The sequence below is a fragment of the Eptesicus fuscus genome, chromosome 5, assembly GCF_027574615.1.
Source record: "Eptesicus fuscus isolate TK198812 chromosome 5, DD_ASM_mEF_20220401, whole genome shotgun sequence".
NCBI lineage: Eukaryota > Metazoa > Chordata > Mammalia > Chiroptera > Vespertilionidae > Eptesicus > Eptesicus fuscus.
In genome coordinates this window covers 53,690,769-53,710,524 of record NC_072477.1, presented here as the reverse complement: position 1 = coordinate 53,710,524, position 19,756 = coordinate 53,690,769, and the positions used below count along the sequence as shown (strand labels likewise).

The window sequence follows — 19,756 nt, the reverse complement described above, 5'->3', positions numbered from 1 at the left end:
TAATCAGTTTTGAGGGAAATTCCTGATTAGAAGATTGAGGCCGGGGAAATTTTTTCTCCAGGAGGCACATCTAGGAGAAGGCTTCCCACAACTAGAATGTAAACTCCATGCAGGCATTTTATCCAGTTCACGACTGTATCTTCACTGGCAAGTGTTGAAAAGAATCTTGTTGAGTGGTTGCATGAATAAACAGGATGGAAGTGGCCCTGGGCAGACTGATTGACGGGGTTTTGTGAAGTGTGGTAAAGCCCAAGCAAATGCTCAGTATGATCAAGCAAATTGAATCTCACGCTCTATCTCACAGGATTGTTGAGAGAAGATGTGAAAGCACTTTGAAAACATCAAACAATATGGAAACATGGAGTTTGTATTACATAATCCTTAGTGAAAGGGGTTGAGAAAATTCATTGCTAAGAGATTTTGAATTATTTCTTGTCATTCCCTTAAAGCTAGAAACTCAGAATTATGTAAATCAAGAGAAATGAATTGGCCTCTTTTTAAGGATTCATAGAGAATAAAAAGACCATCTTACTTGGTTAATGGATTTTTCAATCAATTTGACTTCCAAATTTTGACAACTTACTTGCTACATATCCAAACTACCTGGAGTACATTCTAAAATTTCAGATTTCCAAGCCCCTCCCCAGATTTACTGAATCAAAATCTCTGGGAATGAGGTCTGAAATTTGTCTTTAAATGGTAATTCTACAGCAATGAGCATTGTGCACTAGACTCCTTATGTCCCCAGCATGACAGAATTCCTAACAAAATATATCTTCACTTTGCTGTTGATATGGGACTTGGTTGTGAATCCCAGAGTTAATCTACATCTTTATTCCTTTTTTCATACACAGGTAAATCTGTTATTGGTAGGCCTACCCCACTATTTAAAAATACAAGCTCAGTCATACCTAAAACTCAGTAGTAGGCACAACTTAGGCAAGAACAGGTTCAGTAAACTTACTCTGTGGAGGGCCAGATAATATTGTAGGTTTCACAGGCCATATGTTCTCTGTCACAATTACTCAACTCTGCCATTGTATTAGGAGTGTGCTCAATTTGGCCCACAGGCTGTAATCTGCTGACCCCTAGACTAGAACTTGGATCACATAAAGGAAGTTGGAGCTCAGGGAATAGGACTAGGCTACAGCTACGAATGAAGGAGACATTACCTAAGGATGTATAAACTCACCCAGGATCGATGAGAAATGAGAGCCAAGAACAGAATCCAGGGAGACACTGACATTTTAAAGTGTGGACAGAAATAGAGGAGCCTGTAAAGGAAATTGAGAAGGCATGGGAAAAAAAAAAATAGAGGAGTGTTAGGACAATCAAGAAAAGGGAGAAATGATCAACATTGTCATATTTCTATCTTTAGACATCCTTGGCCTGGAATCTACTTAACTTCCTGATTTCTTATATTATGAAGCATTTTATAGTCTTTGCTTTTAATATTTTACATCTCAAATTTTACCTGTTTAGCCCTAACCGGTTTGGCTCAGTGGATAGAGCATCAGCCTGCAGACTGAAGGGTCCCAGGTTGGATTCTGGTCAAGGGCATGTACCTTGGTTGCTGGGCACATCCCCAGTAGGGGGTGTGCAGGAGGCAGCTGGTCGATGTTTCTAACTCTCTAACTCTCTCTCCCTCTCCCTTCCTCTCTGTAAAAATCAATAAAATATATTTAAAATTTTTTTTTTACCTGTTTATATTGTGAGATAGCATAGTGGAGCATTTAAGCATAAAGACTCTAATAGTTATATTTAAAATAAGTTATATTTTAAAACATTGAAAAAATCATGAATTTGTTTTAAATTGAATAGAAATAAAAATGAAACCAGATTCTAGGTGTTTGGAAGTTTGCCACCATGGTTTGAATACTTTCATAATATAATAATTGAAACTGTGGTCAGCTTAGCAACCTCTATATGTTGGTCAGCCACATCCAGCATCCCCTTGTTGACAAATGTAGATGGATGATCAAAAGCTCAAAGCTGAGGGGATCACATCAGCAAACTTTGGGAGATGTTTGTATGAGTCAGGATTCAATCCAGACACAAAAGCCACATAATCTAAACAGGGTAAATTTAAAACAAAGAATTATTAACCACAGTAGGAAATTGGACTATGGAGGGATTGGATGGTAAGAAGTAAAGAGAATGCTAAAGAACACGAGAAGAGCAGGTATGAGTAGGATCCATAAAACTAAGAGCACCCAAAGAATAGGCCCTTCTCCAGGCTGCAACCCAGACCTGATTGGAGTATGCACAGCTGTGCACGCTGAGGGACGTGCCAGAGGAAGCTGCTGTCCCTACCTGCTGCCTGCATTGCAGGGTCCTGGCACTGGATAAGTTGCCAGCATTGCAGGGACTGGACCCTGAAGAAGCCATGCATGCTGCAAGAGCCTACCAATAGGAGCACCTGGAACAGGAAGAAAGCCCTTCCTCCTGCAATCTCTCTCCAGCACCCTCTCCTAACAAAGTTTAACATCATGCAGGCTGACAAAGGAAAAACATTTAAAGGGTACAGCATCATTTTTGCAGGGTAGGCAATAAAGGGTAAATTGGGCTTGAGAGGCAATAAATTGATGATTGACACAATGATAGTACATACTTTAGCCTAGCAAAACTCCTTAAGTGACCTCATAGCAACAGCAACTTTGTCATAAAATAGTACCTTCTGATTTTTTGCTGTCTTGTCCTAATTGTGTGTGCCAATATTTTGCTCCTTTTTACTACTTAATAGTATTTCATGATATGGATGTACCACAGCTTGTTAAACTAGTCACTGATTGAAAGACTATATGGGTAGTTTCTACTTTTAAGCTATTATGAATAAAGCCATTATGAACATTCATGTTCAAGTTCCTGTGTGAAAATAAGTCTTCATTTTTCTGGGATAAATGCCCAAGAATGCAATTGCTGGGTCATATGGTAAATCCATTTTTAGTTTGAAAGAAACTGCCAAACTTTTTCCAGAGTGCAGAGTACCTCTTTTTAAAACACAAATCTCATCCTGTCATCACTTTACATAAAAGTCTTCAATGGCTTTCCAGTGCTATAATTTTAAAAAGATAGACTATAAGATGATACAATATGATTTCCACTGACTTCTCCAATCTCATCCTGCACAACTCCCCTTGCTCTTTATGCTCAACGGCCTTTTAAGAATTTCATCTCTAATAATTATTCTCCTGCCAGAGGGCTTTGGAAATGCTATTTCTTCTTCCAGGAATTCTCTTCTTTCTATGTCTAGTGCAATTAACTCAAAGTTTACCTTTCATTCTTGACTCAAGTATATATCTCCTCATTCTCCCTCTACCTCAGATTCTGTGGGGGTTTTTTATATCCCTCTCCTTTATAATTTCTCTGTTTGAAATGACATATTAATTTCTGTGAATATCTGATTAAATTTTGTCTTCACCTCCAGACTCAAATTCATGAGTAAGAGTTGTGTTGACTTTTCTTATTACTGTCTGGCACATATCAATAAACATTTTTTGAATGAATGAATGAACTATATACTTGCAAATAATTCAATGTCAAAGCCTTGATATTAATTTTGTCTATCCATTATTTAAGATATATTAACCACTCATATTTAAGATAGTCTGCTAAGCAATAGATTCCTATAGCCAAATTGAATTCATACAATTAGTAAAGTTTACATTAATACATTTAAGACTTATTTTATAAGTATTTCTAGTGTATAACTATTATTGAAAAATAACAAAGAAAATGATTAATAGAACATTTTAAATTCTTTAATATATTAAGGAGGCTTGCAACTCAACAAAAGGAACAAATGTCTCTAGCTCTCTCCATCTTGATCACTGTATGTCATATGAACTCGAATACTCCTTGCAATCAATAGCCAAAGACTTGAATATATATCCTATATAATAAAAGGCTAATATGCAAATTGTCCCTTCAACCGGGAGTTCAACCAGGGGGCAGGGACGGATGACCAACCACTAGAAGCCCCTCCCCCGGCTGGCCCAGCCCAATCAGCCCAATTGGGGCGGGCTGGCAGGACCCCACCAGTGCACGAATTTGTGCACCAGGCCTCTAGTGTGTGTGTGTGTGTGTGTGTGTGTGTGTATTAGTATATATAACTATAAAGGTCCCTGGTATCTCTCTCCTGGGGCAGCTTGGTTAAAAATATTCATGGTTAAGTGAGGTGCCTCCAGTACCTCTTCGATCTTTGATTCTAAAGACATCTTGAGTCACATACTTCTTATATGACAGATGATAAAATCAATATGGCAAACTAAAGTGGGATTTTTGCCTTGTTTTGTTCTGTTTCTTATAGCAATGGAAAAGAGGCAGATTTTTTTTCAGCATAAATACTGCCAACATAGGCAGACTGCAACACTGTGGGTGTTTGAGAAATTTTTGAGAGCATGTGGGAATGAGCAGGATATGTGTATATTTGTGAATGAAACACAGCAAAGCAGGACTACCTAAGAAATCTGATAAATCTTGGTGTTAAAACAACAAAATGTAAATATTAAACAATTGGCATTTTGTGAAATCTATTTTAAAAGAATAGGTGCCAATGTTAAAGCTTTTTGGTTTGTGTGTTTGGAGGGCTGGAGAAGGAAAGGGGAGGCAAGATGACAACTTTGTGCAGTAACTTTTGAGTCCCCCCATTTTTTGTACATTCATATTTTTATGGAGATATAATTTACATATCATAAAATTCGCTATTTTTTTAAAACAAAGACCACTGAAGAATAGATTTTATCAGCTCCTTCTTCTTTTCTTTTCTGTTTCTTAATCCTTACCTGAGGATATGTTTTTATTGACTTTAGAGAGGAAGGGAGAGAAAGAGAAACATTGATGTGAGAGAAACATCTATCTGTTGCTTCCCGTAAGTGCCCTGACCTGGGTTCCAATCCAAAACCTAGGTATGTGCCCTGACCAGAATGGAACCTGAAACCTTTTGGTGTACGGGACAATGCTCTAACCAACTGAGCCACCTGGCCAGGGCAAAATTCACTATTTTAATGTAAGTATATTCTATTCTTTTACTATACTTTAGTATATTCACTGAGTTGTGCAAAATCACCATTATCTAATTTCAGAACATTTATCATCTCCCCAAAAGGAAATCCTGTACTGGTTAATAGTCACCTCCAATTGCCTCCCCCACCCCACAAAACTCCCCAGCCCCTGGCCACTACTAATCTACTTTTTGTCTCTATAGATTATCTACTCTGGGCATTTCATTTCATATAAATATGGTCGTTTGTGACTGGCTTCTTTCACTTCCCATAATGTTTTCAAGGTTCATCCATGTTGAATATGTACCAGTATTTTATTCCTTTTATGGCTGAATAATATTCCATTGTAGGGATATATACCACATTTTGTTTCTCCATTCATCTATTGATGGACACTTGGATTGTTTCTGACTTTTGGTTACTGTGAATAATGCTGCAAATTAACACTAGTGTACAAGTATCTGTCTCAGTTCTTGTTTTCATTCCTTTGGGCATATACCTAGCAGTGGAATGGGTGGCCCATATAGTAATTACTAGAGGCCCAGTGCATGATTAAATCATGCACATGTAGGGTCCCCTACACGCTTTCGCTTTCGATCACGGGGGAGCTGGGTGCCTGTCCGCTGGTGCACCAGGCCTTTCAGGAGGCTTCTGAAAGGCCTGGTGCCTGAGAGGACAGGCACCCAGCTCCCCCGCTTTTGATGGTCCACGCGGCGGGACATGACCTCGCTGCCCCAGAGGCCCCTTCTGTGCCGCAGCACAGCCATGGAGCAGACGCTGAGCTCGCGGCGCCGCTGGAGACACGAGCTCAGCATCCCGCCAGCCCAATCGGCCACCCCGGCCACCCCGAGTCCCGCCCCCCCCGCACCTCCTGGCCAATCGTGGGCATAGCGAAGGTACAGTCAATTTGCATATTTGTCTATTATTAGGTAGGATGTTTAGCTTTTTGAGGAACCCAAACTGTTTTCCACAGTGGCTGGGCCATTTTATGTTCCCACTATCAAACGTATGAAGGCTCCAATTTCTCCAGATTCTTAACAATATTTATTTTCCCTAAAAATTGTTTATTTTTATAATAGCCATTCTAGCCTGTGTGAAGTAGTATCTTATTGTGGTTTTGATTTGCATTTTCTCAGTGACTAAAGATATTAAACATCTTTTCGTGTGCTTGTTGGCTATTTGTATACTTCATTGGAGAAATGTCAGTTCAACTCCTTTACCCATCTTTAAATTGGGTTGTTGGTCTTTGTCTTGAGTTTTAGAAGTTCTTTATATATTCTGGATATTAAACCATTATCAGATATGTGATTTTTAAAATATGTTCTGGATATTAAACCATCATCAGATTAATGATTTGCAAACATCTTTCCCATTCTGTAAGTTCTTTTCAATTTCTTAATAATGTCCTTTGATGAACATGAGTTTTTAATTTTGTTGAAGTCCATTTTTTTTGTTGTTTGTGCTTTTGAACATATCTAAGAATTCATTGCTGCATCTAAGATCATGAAGCTTTACACCCATGTTTTCTTCTAAAAGTTATGGTTTTAGCTTTTATATTTAGATTATTGATCCATTTTGAGTTGATTTTTGTATATGTAGTGAGGTAGGTTCCTAACTACATTCTTTTGTATGTGGAAATCCAGTTGCCTCAGCAATATTTATTGAAGAGATTGTTCTTTCCCCTATTGAATGGACTTTATACCCCCATCAAAAATCAATTTTCCATGGATATATGAATTTATTCCTGGGCTCTCAATTCTCTTTCATTGGCCTATATGTCATTGGTTTTTAGGCTATTGCCACACTGTTTTTTGTTTGTTTGTTTTAAAAAATATGTTTTCATTGATTTCAGAGAGAGGAAGGGAGGCGGGGAGATAGATAGAAACATCAATGATGAGAGAAAATCATTGATCGGCTGCTTCCTGCACACTCTAGGCATGTGCCTTGACTGGGAATTGAACTGTGACCTCTTGATTCATGGGTCGATGCTAAACCACTGAGGCACACCAGCTGGGCACCACACTCTTTTGATTACTGTAGCTTTGTAGTAAGTTTTGAAATTGGGACATATTCGTCCTATGACTTTCAAGATTATTTTGGCCATTTGGGGCCCCTTGCAATTCCACATGAATTTGAGGATTGGCTTTCCCATATCTGTAAGAAAGACTGTTGGAATTTTGATAAGGATTGCCTTGAATTTGAAGATCACTTTGGGTAATATTGGTATCTTAACACCCATGAATATGGGATATGTTTCCACTTATTTAGATGTATAATTTCTTTTAGCAATGTTCTGTAGTCTTCAGTATATGTCTTTCACCTCTTTGGTTAAATCTATGCTTAGGTATTTTATTTTAGATGCTATTGTATGTTGCTATGGATATGTCTGTTTTCATTTCTCTTGGATATACCTAGAAGTGAGATGCTGGGTCAAGTAGTAATGCTGTTTAACTTTTTCAGGAACTGTTAAACAATTTTCCAGTGGCTGCACTATTTTACATTTCCAGGAGTAAGGTATAAGGGTTCTAATTTCTCCACATCCTTGCCAACATTTGTTATTGTCTTTTTTATTATAGTCATTCTAGTGGATATAGAATGGCATCTCATTGTCCTTTTGACTTTTATTTTTTGCTCATCATTGCTTCTTTGCTTCTATCATCCTTGTCATATTTCCTTCTTCTTAAAGTATACCCCTTATTGTTCATTTAGCAAGGGTGTGTGAGTGGTAAATTATTTCAATCTTTATCTACAATTATGTTTATTCAACCCTAACATTTAAATGATAGTTTATCTAGGTATATAACTCCATATTGTAGTTATTTTCCTTTGTGATGTTTTGAAAATGTTATCCCATCATCTTCTTGCTTCTTTTATTGTCACTGAAAAACCCTTCTAGTGCAATCTATATAATCTTTTTTCCTCTTTTAGTTGTTCTCTTTGTCTTTGATGTTCTGCAGTTTCACTAAAATGTCTTGGTGTATTTGTGTTTGCCTATATTGAGGTTCCTCCTTCCTGAATCTGAGGATTTTATAAATTGTCATTTTCTCTTTGAATATTGCTTATCCTTCACTTACTTTTTTTACTTACATTTTTCTATCTGTTGATCTCTGTGTGCTAAATTACTCTGAATAATTTCCTTATACCTATCTTTTAGTTTTAGAAAAATTTTTTTTAGTGTATTTGTATGTGATTTAACAGATTTTAAAAAATTCAATGACTGTATGTTTTTATTTCTGGAAATTTTATTCATTTATTTTAAATATAGACTTGATCTTTAAAATATATATTGTTTACTTTTTTATGTTTCATTTCTTTCTTTTATATGCTCCACAGTCAACACCTTGTCATTTCAAGTAGTTACTGTTCAAAATTTCAGTTTCCCTTTCCCAAAATTCAGGGTTGTTTTTTTTTTGTTGTTGTTGTTATTTGTTTTTTAATACTCAGCCAAGAATATTTTCTTTTCCATTGATTTTTAGAGGGTGGAAGGGAGGGAGAGAGACAGGGAGAGAGAAACATCTATGTGAAAGACACATTGATTGGTTTCCTCCCACATGTACCCCAACCAGTTGGGGCCAGGGATTGTGCCTGCAACTGAGGTACAAGGAATCAAACCTGAGATCCTTTGTTCTATGGGCCAATGCTCTAACCATTGAGCAACCTGGCTAGGACCATTTTTTTTTTTTTAAATTAAGAATTCAGTTATTTAAAAAAGCTTGTTTGGGTCAAATTTTTCTGTTATTTAAATTTTTTTAGAATATTTTTTAATATTCTCTTAACCACTTAAAAATAATAATACTAAAAACAAAAATTCTTACCTGAATTAGGACTATGTCTATGGATGTGTCCATAGCTTTTATGCAGCCTACTATTTAGGTCCTGAAGTAAGCAACCATCTACTGAAATAGGAAAATTGTTATTTTCTTGCTGCTATTCAGAAAATGCCAGATGAAAACAATTCTTACCTTAAACAGGCTCTATTTCTGCTGCTTGGAGTGGACCCTATAAAATTATAAATCATCTCATCCTAGGATATAAAAGCCACCATTCTATACACTGAAAGTTTTCATTCTCCATTCCCCAAAAGAAAATTAAAGAGCAAAAGAAAAACATGGATTTTTTTTCTTTTTTAACTAAGGAAATTTTTATTTAAACTGTGCAATCAATCAGTATTTAGACAGCAGTTTCATAAACATTTTGGCATTTAAATTTTTATTCATTTTTGGCATGACCTGTAGGATAGTATACAAACTACCCTGGGGAAGGGGAAAATACTAGGCAATATTTACTATGATGCTAGAAAAAGAAAACAAACCCACATTATTAAACAAAATATGTTTTAAGAAGACATTAAAAAGGTACATTCAAAATCAAGGCAAACATGAGCTTTCTTCCTGCAATGGAGTTCACAAAGCTGATCCCCTGAGTCAAGTATAAAATTAAAATAGTTCAGCTCTAGAGTCCATTAGCAAGTCTGCAAATGCTGCCCTTACAAGAATATTGTATAAAGAGTGAAAGGATCCAGATCACCCATAATATGAAATAATATAACTGACTCCCACACTTTCATTTAATTCACATCTTTGAAAAAAATAGAAAAGAATCACGCATACACAGACATGAAATTTTGTCCAACAACAAAACAAACAGACAAACTTAATATACGTCCTCTACTGACAGGCTAAGGCAATGTGTGTGTTTCAGGCTTTGCAAATACCTGTATCAGGCTCAAGTTGCTAATCATCAATACTCATTTGCAAACAAAATAGATAAACAAAATGTAGTAACAGGAGGGAGATTATTTTAGGTAAATTTAAAAAATACTTTTGTTGTTGTTTTTAAAGGCAGTTCCACAGAAAATGAACTTCTGTAACAAAATTTTAAAGATAAAGTCTATTAAGTTAGGACTGTGTCTAATACCATTGCAAGATATAAATGAGTAAATCTGTAAATGTGTTCAGAATCTCATGCATTAAGAGTGATATTGGGCGGGGGTGGGGGGAGATGTGATACTGGATGATGCAAGAATGAAAAAGATTTCCTTTTTTTAGAAAAAGATAATAATCATAAAATTCCTCTCATTAACCCTTAAAGGTAGCCTTGAGAAAACGAGAACAGGTGCCAGTAGGTGTTGCCCTATATAAAACTTACTCCAAATAGTTTAAAGAAATGTTAAAATGTTCCATAATCATGAAAAAGTAGATCTGTTAGAAAAGAATCCTAAAAATGCACTTTCTCCTCACCAATCTACCCCTCTGGGGATATCTGGGTCCTTAAATCTTTAAAAGCAAGATATTTTAAAAATGAAAGATTTAACTTGGTATAAAATGATTTCATGTTCAGAACTCTCAAAAGTACTGTAAATTCCCATTTCCTCTTGTAGATTTTCTTACATTACAGATAAGTGTTTAAATCTCTATGTCTTTTACCAACCACTTTCTTCTGTTAGTTTTTTTTTTTTTTTGGGGGGGGGGGGGTACATATACGGGAAATGCAAACATTTTAAATTTTAGCACAGGCAAAATGTAACTGAACAGGCTGAACTATAAAGGAAAAAATCAGTTATGTTTCACAGCCTCATAGAGATGACTTTCAGATTATAATTACACTCGAATTTTCTTTCTAAGTTTTCAAAGTACTACTCATTCTGCACAACAAATTATCCTCATTTCATGAATAGAAGAGGAACAGAAATAGGTTAACAACTTCCCTACCAAACAAGTCTCAAAATTGTCAAGGACTAGAATTTAGGTGCTCCGGTGACTCACCTTATACTTGTTCTATCACAGGATTCTCCCTCCACTTTGCTCCCCCCTAAATCAGTATGAATAATTAATTATGTTGCACTCATATAAAAACTATTGCTTCAGATCTAGCAAGGAAGGATGACTGGTTATATACTTTTCCCAATTTAATAAATTCCTACTTGGATACAGGGGACTACAGAAAAATTGCAAAAGATTCTGAACACGTAGTCTAATAAGGAAATGCTCGAATAGATAAGGACTCCAGAAAACATGTCAACCTTATTGTTCACGCAACTCTAGGCACAGCATCAGTTCACAGACACAATTTTGGCTAAGAGAAATTGAAGCTTTTTTTGTGTTGTTTTTTTCTTAAAGATTTTTTAAGATTGGTTTTCAGAGAGAAAGGGAGAGGGAGCCCGAAACCTGAGCATATGCTCTGACCTGGAACCGAGTCAGCAAACCTTCCTTGTGTGGAACGACACTCCCACCAAATGAGCTGTACTGGATGGGGCAGAAATTGAAGGTTTCAAAGGAGGAAAGTGGGAGGTGAGGAGATGACAAGGTTGAGTTACAGCTCAGCCTCCTAAATTCTTCCTGTGAACAAATGGATGTAACTAAGGCAGACTTCTCTCAGTTGGTTGGCTATTACTATGTGGACAGGTGGTGTTGATACAGTGGAAGGGGCCATGAGCCTGGGTAATGAAATATGATTTCTGAGCTGAGAAAATGCATCATAGTAGATATCCTATAAACTTGGGAGTTGGACGAACTTGGGTTTCTATCTTGACTAAGCCACTTACTAGCTGTGATTTTTGGCAAGTTAGCCATTTTAAAGCCTCAGTTTCCTGACCTATATAGTGGGATATTTGCTTTGCAGAACATAGCAGTTTAGAGGGATGAAGCACATGCTTGGCATGTTGCATATGCTCAGTAAACAGCCTTATCCATTTCTAAAGACTAGAGTTAGAAGTAGCTGAAAAATGACCAGCATTCTTATCCTTTCTCAGAATATTATAATGGTTGTTACCCCATGATGGAGAAAGCTTCATCTCTTTTGTTGAAGAAATGATGAAAATTAAGGTAGAATTAGAAACTATCCTTCAAAAAGACCGGACTTGAAATGACCCAAGAATTAAGATAGAGTTATCGAATCAAAAACTTTTTAGGAAAAGGGACAATTGGAATCAAAGAAGAATGACAAGAAAGATAAAATTTCCTAGAATTTATTCTGTAAGGAGCAGCTATAGGGTTAACCTTTTGCACTCGGATGTCGAGTGTGACTCGACACGGTTAGCATCGGTAGCAGGAATCGAGAAAAAAGCAAGTGAGTGCAAAGGGTTAAGCCCTGGATTGACCTGTGGCAGGGCCACAAACAAGTCCCAGCTTGGAGGGCAGAGCCCTCTTAGCATAATTAAGCTTGACCTTACAGTCCTCCCTTGCACCTTCCTAGGTAGCTAATGAACTGTGGGAGGTGCAACAAGTGCTGCCAAAACAAGGTGAAACTCACAAGAACATTGTAAACATGTTGACCACTACCCTTGTTTTGCTTTGTGTGCTCTGACTATAAAATAAAGACCCGGCTTGCAGGCCATGGTGCTGTCTCTCCATCAGAGAAGCAGCGTCCCACCAAGCCCCAGCTGTATTCTCTTGCCTGTCTTCTTTAATCCTTCACCGCCTCTCCTCAGGCTCACCAAATCTGCCTGTGCTGGTCACAGCACATGTGGCACCCAACGTGGGGGCTGAGTACGGGGGAACTATAATTGCAATGTGAAAGGATGCTCCAGTGAAGCATGTGCAGAAAGCAAAAAGTAAGGTAAGGAGCGCAGTTTAGTAATAGCTAGGTGTAAGGTCAGGATCGCAGGAAAAGAACTTATATTTATCTATGATTAAGGCTATGCTCCAAGCATGGGGCTGTTCTGTGAGGCATCAACAGCTTCTTGATTTGTTAGATTTTGCAAATAAAACTTGCCCACAATTTCCTGAGGAAGGAAAGGTAAATGTAGAGACATGGGAGAAGGTAGAAAAGCAACTTAGAGATCGTTATATAGTTGAAGGTCTAGGGAAAATTCCTCTCTTTACTTTCAGTCTGTGGTCCCCGATTTGCGACTGCCTAGAGCCCACTCCCGAAAGGGAACGGATGAATGTGGCAGGGGAACTAAGACAGATAGTGGAAGGTTACCAGAGGCTTAATAATGTCACAAAGGCTTGTCTCTCCACCTGGAGATTACTTATTATGGAAGTTTTTTATCCGTGTTTGTGCCAATATTGGACCAGCCTACGTTCAGGGAGTGGTATTAGCTGCTGCATTAAAGATGTTACTCGCTGGTCAGCAGAAAAAGAAAGGGGGATGTTTTAACTGTGGTAAACTAGGGCATTTTGCTAAAGATTGTAATGCTAGAAATGGAAGTCAAAAGGCTACAGGGAGTGGAAACAAGCAGCCTGGAGTATGTCCAAGATGCAGGAGAGGAAAGCATTGGGTAAATGAATGCCACTCCAAGACTAATGTTGATGATAATCCAATGCCCCCTAGGCAGGGAAACTTCAAGCGGGGCCAGCCCTGGCCCCACCAAACAGTAGGGGCCTTATCCTTGACCCCACTGCAGCCTTTCCAGCTGGCTCAGTCCCAAAGCCAACCATTCGAAACCTTTACTGTGCCACCCAGGGAAGTGCAGAATTGGACCTCAGTCCCACCTCCCAATATATACTAACCCCGGAGATGGGGCCTCAGGCCATTGCCACGGGAGTGTATGGTCCCCTTCCTGCGGGCATGATGGGACTAATTTTAGGGAGGAGCAGTTGAACATTGAAAGGGTTTCAAGTTCTCCCTGGAGTGATAGATCAGGACTATACTGGAGAAATTAAAAGTAATGACACAATACTATAAATCAGGTCTTACCAGAAACAAAAATAGCACAAATTCAAGGTCAGGCAATAGCAGAAAGAGCCAATCCTACACTGAAAAAGCAATTACAAAAACAAAAAGGGGGAGAAGGATGTTATGTGTTAAATTTTTTGAATTATGATGCAGAGTTGTACAGCGACTGAAAGGCATCGGACCTCTAGTGTAATAGCCTCCACCGAGTTAGCCCGGTAGAAGGATGCACAAACCAGACAAGAGTTTTACCAGATCCAGTAATGATGTGGGGAAGAGATTGTGTTTTGTATCTTTCCAGAAGGAGCAGCACAGCCAATTTGGGTGCCAGAGCATTACATGTGTCACCACAATGGACCCAGAGAAGCTCCTGGTCCCTCCGTTCAAAAGACTGTGAGTTGCGATGTGGAGACTATGCAAGGTACCGAGGTGCCAACATGGGGTCAGCTGAAGAAGTTAACAACTGAGGCCCAGCAGATGGTAGAAAAGCAAGAAGTGGAAGCTACCCCCTCAACCATGTTTCTGGCCATGCTAGCATTGGTTAGCTGCCAGTCTTCTGTAAAGTTTGCACAGCCAAGTCTGAGGACTCTGAGTAAATATACACCAGCAGCAAAAGAAACTTTCATTTTGTAGCTAAAAATGTTAATATGTCTGTAGTTTAATTTCTCTCTTCTTGTTGTGTTGCTTTGGCATTGTTTTGTTATTGTCTTAATAGCTAGAGTTTTGTTCTTGATGTTCAAGTTTTAAAATGTTAACATGTCTGTAGTTTGGTTTTTGCATTGTCATTCTTTGTTATTGTTTTAATAACCAGAGCTTTGTTCTTGATGTTTAAGTTTTACTTTTATTGTAGTAGCTTAAAAACAAAAAAAGGGGGAGAAGTAGGCAGTGGGTATAGGGTTAAGCCTAGGACTGACCTGTGGCAGGGCCACAAACAAGTCCCAGCTTGGAGGGCAGAGCCCTCTTAGCATAATTAAGCTTGACCTTATAGTCCTCCCTTGCTCCTTCCTAGGTAGCTAATGAACTGTGGGAGGTGCAGCAAGTGCTGCCAAAACAAGGTGAAACTCACAAGAACATTGTAAACATGTTGACCACTACCCTTGTTTTGCTTTGTGTGCTCTGACTATAAAATAAAGACTCGGCTTGCAGGCCATGGTGCTACCTTTCCATCAGAGAAGCAGTGTCCACCGAGCCCCATCTGTATTCTCTTGCCTGTCTTCTTTAATCCTTCACCACCCCTCCTCAGGCTCACCGAACCTGCCCGTGGTGGACACAGCACATTATTCATGTTGAGAAGGTAAGTGGAGGCACTTGCTGAAATGGATGGAAAATTGAGGGGTTATCAAACTGAAAACCAAATAGGAGCTGGTGAAGCTGAAGATATAAACTCAATTTAAAAGGAAGAAAGGCTTCCTGTTGCTAATATACTTTTAAAAGAAAATGAAGAATGAACTTTATTGAGCATGGTCCTGTTTATATACTCAGAGTCCCTATGAAAGTCCATAGGAAGAGAAAAGGAGAAAATTCAACTCTAAGGACAGTTTTCAAAAAATTCTCATGGAATTTCATAAAGTTAGAGCCAAATATTTCAGAAACCTTCTGTTAAACTCACAGAACTGAGGTGCTACTTTATGAAGTAAATATCCAAGAAGTTTAAAAAGTGATTTGGAGAGAAAGTTTAACATATACTTTTGATGGGTTACAAGCCAAGGTTTTTGTAGTTTTAAAATCCTGAAGATGTCCAAGGGGCACATGACTTCAGACTTCTAATTTCTGCAGTACTATCAACATGTTATGGGAATCAGAATTTTATAGGAGTAATGTATCTATGGAAGGAAAAATAATGGCCACCTCCAGAAGTCCATGCTCAAATCCCTGGACTCTGAACATGTTATCTGCAGGTGTGATGAAACTAAGGATTCTGAGATGAGGAGATCACCCTGGATTACCCAGGTGGGCTCAATCTAATCACACGAGTACTGAAAATTGAAGAACCTTTCCTCGTTGGGGTCAGAAAAGAGATAGGATAATGCAAGCAGGTTCAGAGAGATGCTACCTTGCTGGCTCTGAGGATGGAGGGAGGGGTCCAGAGCTTCTAAAAGCTAGAAAAGACAAGGAAACAAGACCTTGCTTTTGTCCCAGTTGTATAATAAATGTGTGTTGTTTTAAGGCCACTAAGTTTGTGGTAATTTGTTATAGCAGCAATAAGAAAAAAAAAATACAGTATCTATCAGGTAAACATACAGTATCTGTTAGGTAAAAATGTAAGACTGTCATGTTAATCTTAAACACTTGCAAAGGCCCGAGAAGAGGAAAGCCTGTAAACACACACATTGCATTAGCCTGTGATCTTACATCCTGAGCATATATCAATTAAACACAGAATTCTATGTATATGTTCTTCTAAACCACAGTGAAATTCACAGACAACTGGTTGTGGAGGGTGATCTCCAGAACCCTCTACTCTACAGCCCACAAAAATTATTCCATTAATTAAACCAAAGCCATTTGACCAGAGACCCGTGGCAAACTGTCAGAAACAGTCTACAAAATACACGTTGAGACAGAAAGATCATGACTCTTTTGAAACAGTTGGGCTGTTGCTTTTACATTCAGTATTCAAAATTTACATTCAATGAAACATAAACGTAAATCTCTGCAGACACTGCTGAAGTGGAGCCACATCTGGATATTCTTGCTTTTTTTTTTTTTTTTAAAGCTTTCAATTCTACTTTTTGTGTGAATTGTTTCTAAAGGTGTCTTCATATGGACTTGAACAATGATCCTGAGCAATCAACATGAGCAAGTTTCTGGCAGAAGTCCTCAACAAAGCCAAGACAAACGAATGCAAATCACCGTCATTGTTCCCAATGTTGGCACTGCTCTTGTTGGAAGCAAAGGCAAATAGAAGACATTTCACTGAGGACTGAATTTCCCTGGTGTGCTAACGCTGACTTCTTAAAGCCACTTAGTGAGTAAAGCTGTATCCTTACATTTAGGCTAATCAAAATATAAAACTTCAGATTTCATAAAAAAGATTTTTGTTTCACCCAAGGTTCCACTCAAATTTGAAATGCGGGGCTCCCTGGATGTAATTAAAATATTTCAATTTATGGACAACTTTAGAGAGCACATCAACCAAAGTGTATTCCACTAAAACAGTGATGTGATTTGTTTGCCTCTTATGTCCCAGTGCTCTCCACGAGGAGGACAGCTCTACCATTAAGGGACCGCCGTAAGCCTTCTGAATTAACCAGGTAATGCTTCAAGCAGGAGGAAGACTGCCACCATAGGCTGGTTCAGGGGCTGCCACCATAATGTCTGCAGTGGGAAAGCCTGCTGCTGCTCTGTTGACATCTCACACTCAAGGTGCTTAGGAAAATATCACATCATTTGGCAAAAACATCCTGTGGCTGAATCAGCAGATTTAATGGAAAGTTCCTATGTGTATGCCATTTGTATACAGACCGGGTTCTGGAGAGAGGTTGGTTTGACATAAAACAAGGAACAACAGTTTTAAGGTACAACTAAATTTGCCTATCTGTGGGAATACCTTTAAATATCTTTGGTTTTTTTAAAAAAAATTTTGCTGATAAAAAGTACTTGAATAAAAACACTGATAAATACCAATATAACTGTATTGCTTTTAATTATGTAAACTTAGCCCTTTGATATATTTTGCTACTAAAGCTAGATTCCCTATCAGCCTCTAAATAAATTTATTTCAAATCTGCTCATCTTTACTTACAGGCTAATCTATATATTTTAATGGTCTTTGGTATGAAAATACTGATGAGCAGTATCTTGTAATATTTGGCATAAAAATGACATGCATATATCAGTACTTACAGCAAATAAGTCGTTGGAAATGAAAATAGTTACCATTTGCATATTAGCCCCTTTGGAGTGAAATACCATGAGGTAACACCACTATGAGAGATAAAGTGAGAACCTTCACATATTAGTTACAATTTCATACTTAAGGCTTCAAAGAAGCTAGCTTTGGCCAAGTAAAAAGAAGTCTTTGCAGTACACTATCTTATTCAATGAGACCAAAATATTTCTCTTTGGTGAAAATATTTTTTTCTCTCCAACAAGTAGTTTCAACAATTTAAAAATACTTTAATACTGTATAGTTGAAGATTTACTTGCTGAAGAAAAAAAAATTACACTTGAAATTCTTTGGAACTTTCAACTGGTAAAGAACTTATTTTAAATGCTCTGGTAACAATAAGGTAATTAAAATTACTAGTCTATTTAACTACAACAATCAATGTAAACCCTATTATTTTGGGTTAGTAACTACTTGTGTAAGCTTCATTAACGATAGATGTTTCTAGTTAATTCAATCTGTGGGGGAAATTATAGTTAAAATTTCACTTTATACTGAAAAATTCTTTGGTAACAGGATTATTGTGAAAAAAAAATTGTATAGGACCAAAACGAAAAGGTGAAAAAGTAAGAAATGTACTGGTAAATAATTAGCAAATAGTTATAGCCTAAAGATCTACAATACCTATGGGCCTATTAATAAAAAACAAAACAAAGTACTTTCCTCGACTTCAGCATCTTTCTAGGCTTTTAAAATTATTCAAATTCATACAGCCCTAGACACATCTTCCATAACTATGATGGATGATGTTTTAGCTTTAGGTTTTGTTTGTCTTTTAATGAAAGTTTAAAAAAATAACACAAACTCATTGTACTCTTTAATCTTAGATACTGAGAAAAGTAGGCCCCACATACTTCTACTTACGAACCGAAAAGCACCATACCCTGTCAATTTGCCCATGCTTCCATGAGGCAGCTCAAAAGCAACAAAACGTTCCCTGAGTACAGGAAAAGAAAGTAACACTAGAATAACTTTAAAAGGAGGTAGTATAGAACAGGAGCCATACCGGCAGGAGCAGCATCTTCCCTTGCCTCAGACTGTTCACCTAAAGCTCTGCTTTTGTTGTTGTTTTGTCATAAAGCCCATACTTAGAAAGCTAAATGGGGACTTGGAATTTAGTTCAGAAGTGGCTGCTGGCACTTAATGTTGGTCTGCTTCTGAACACATGCAGTTTGGCACAAAACTAGAGGGGAAAAAAAAAAACCAATTTAAAAATGTGTATCATCAGACATTAGGATGGGAGATGCTAGAGATGGGCTATTACCCAGTGATATTATTTTGATTTTTAGAACATTATTTAACATAATTCCCCCTTTATAAACCAAAGGTTTCAAGGGGAAACGCATTAAGATTCCTTCTAAAGTGAGGCTCAAAAGTCAGTTCCAGATGATGTGAAAAAATACTTTTAAAAGGATATGGGCCCCTCTCTACAAACCACTGTATCCTCTCTCCCACTGATGGCACCTGGTAGGTAACTATCTCGTGCCTGAGAGAGGCCTATTCTATGTGGCTGAGTAAACAGTTTGCTGATTTCAAACCAGCAAGAGGATTAACTCACTCCTGAAGTTAGCATTCCTCATTCACAGCATTGACACTGAAGGAAGATTACATAAAGAGTACCAAATTCTCTTAAGAATTCATGAAAAGACAAGTAAGGCGGTAGAGCTCTGAATACTTATCCCTAAATAAAACCTGCAGGATAACAAATCAAAATGCTTTGATAAGATACTGTACATCAAAATAGTTACTGATGAAATCCAAGACAGTCTTAAGGCAACTTTCTCTTGTCCTGAACAACTTCATGAATATTAAAAAGATATAAGGCGAAGACTTTCATAATACATAATGGAAGGCACTGTTACCATGATAACCTCACGTTCATTTCACCGTCTACTGTTGCATCTATCTTCATTTTTAACATTTTATGAAGTTTCTTTACCCCTTTAAGCCAAGCTGGGATTTAAAAAAAATAAAAATAAAACCCTACCCATTTTCTTTAAAAATCTGCTTTCTGCATGGAGCTTTGCTATTAAGTCTGGAAATGCTGAGGTTGCTTTGCAAACTAGACAGTTGAGCCTTTGGCCCACTGTCAGGCAAAGGGGGAGGTAGAAAAGGCACAGCTCTAGGCAGGCTGAGGGTCGGGATACAGCAGATAAAGCACTCAGACTGACGTCCGAAACATAAAGGCCCTGGAAGCAATAGTCTTCTCTACATGCTACCACATCGTTCTGTTCTTGAGAGAGCACTT

General features: G+C 37.8%; 1 long non-coding RNA gene across 1 annotated transcript; it reads right to left on the bottom strand.

The window, feature by feature from the left end:
• Nucleotides 1–1,192: 1,192 nt before the first annotated feature.
• Nucleotides 1,193–18,544, bottom strand: LOC129149150 (uncharacterized). Its single transcript, XR_008556119.1, has 3 exons — nt 18,515–18,544; nt 8,819–8,899; nt 1,193–1,274 (listed from the first exon to the last, which is right to left on the bottom strand). It is a non-coding gene; the product is annotated as an uncharacterized LOC129149150 (long non-coding RNA).
• Nucleotides 18,545–19,756: the final 1,212 nt, after the last annotated feature.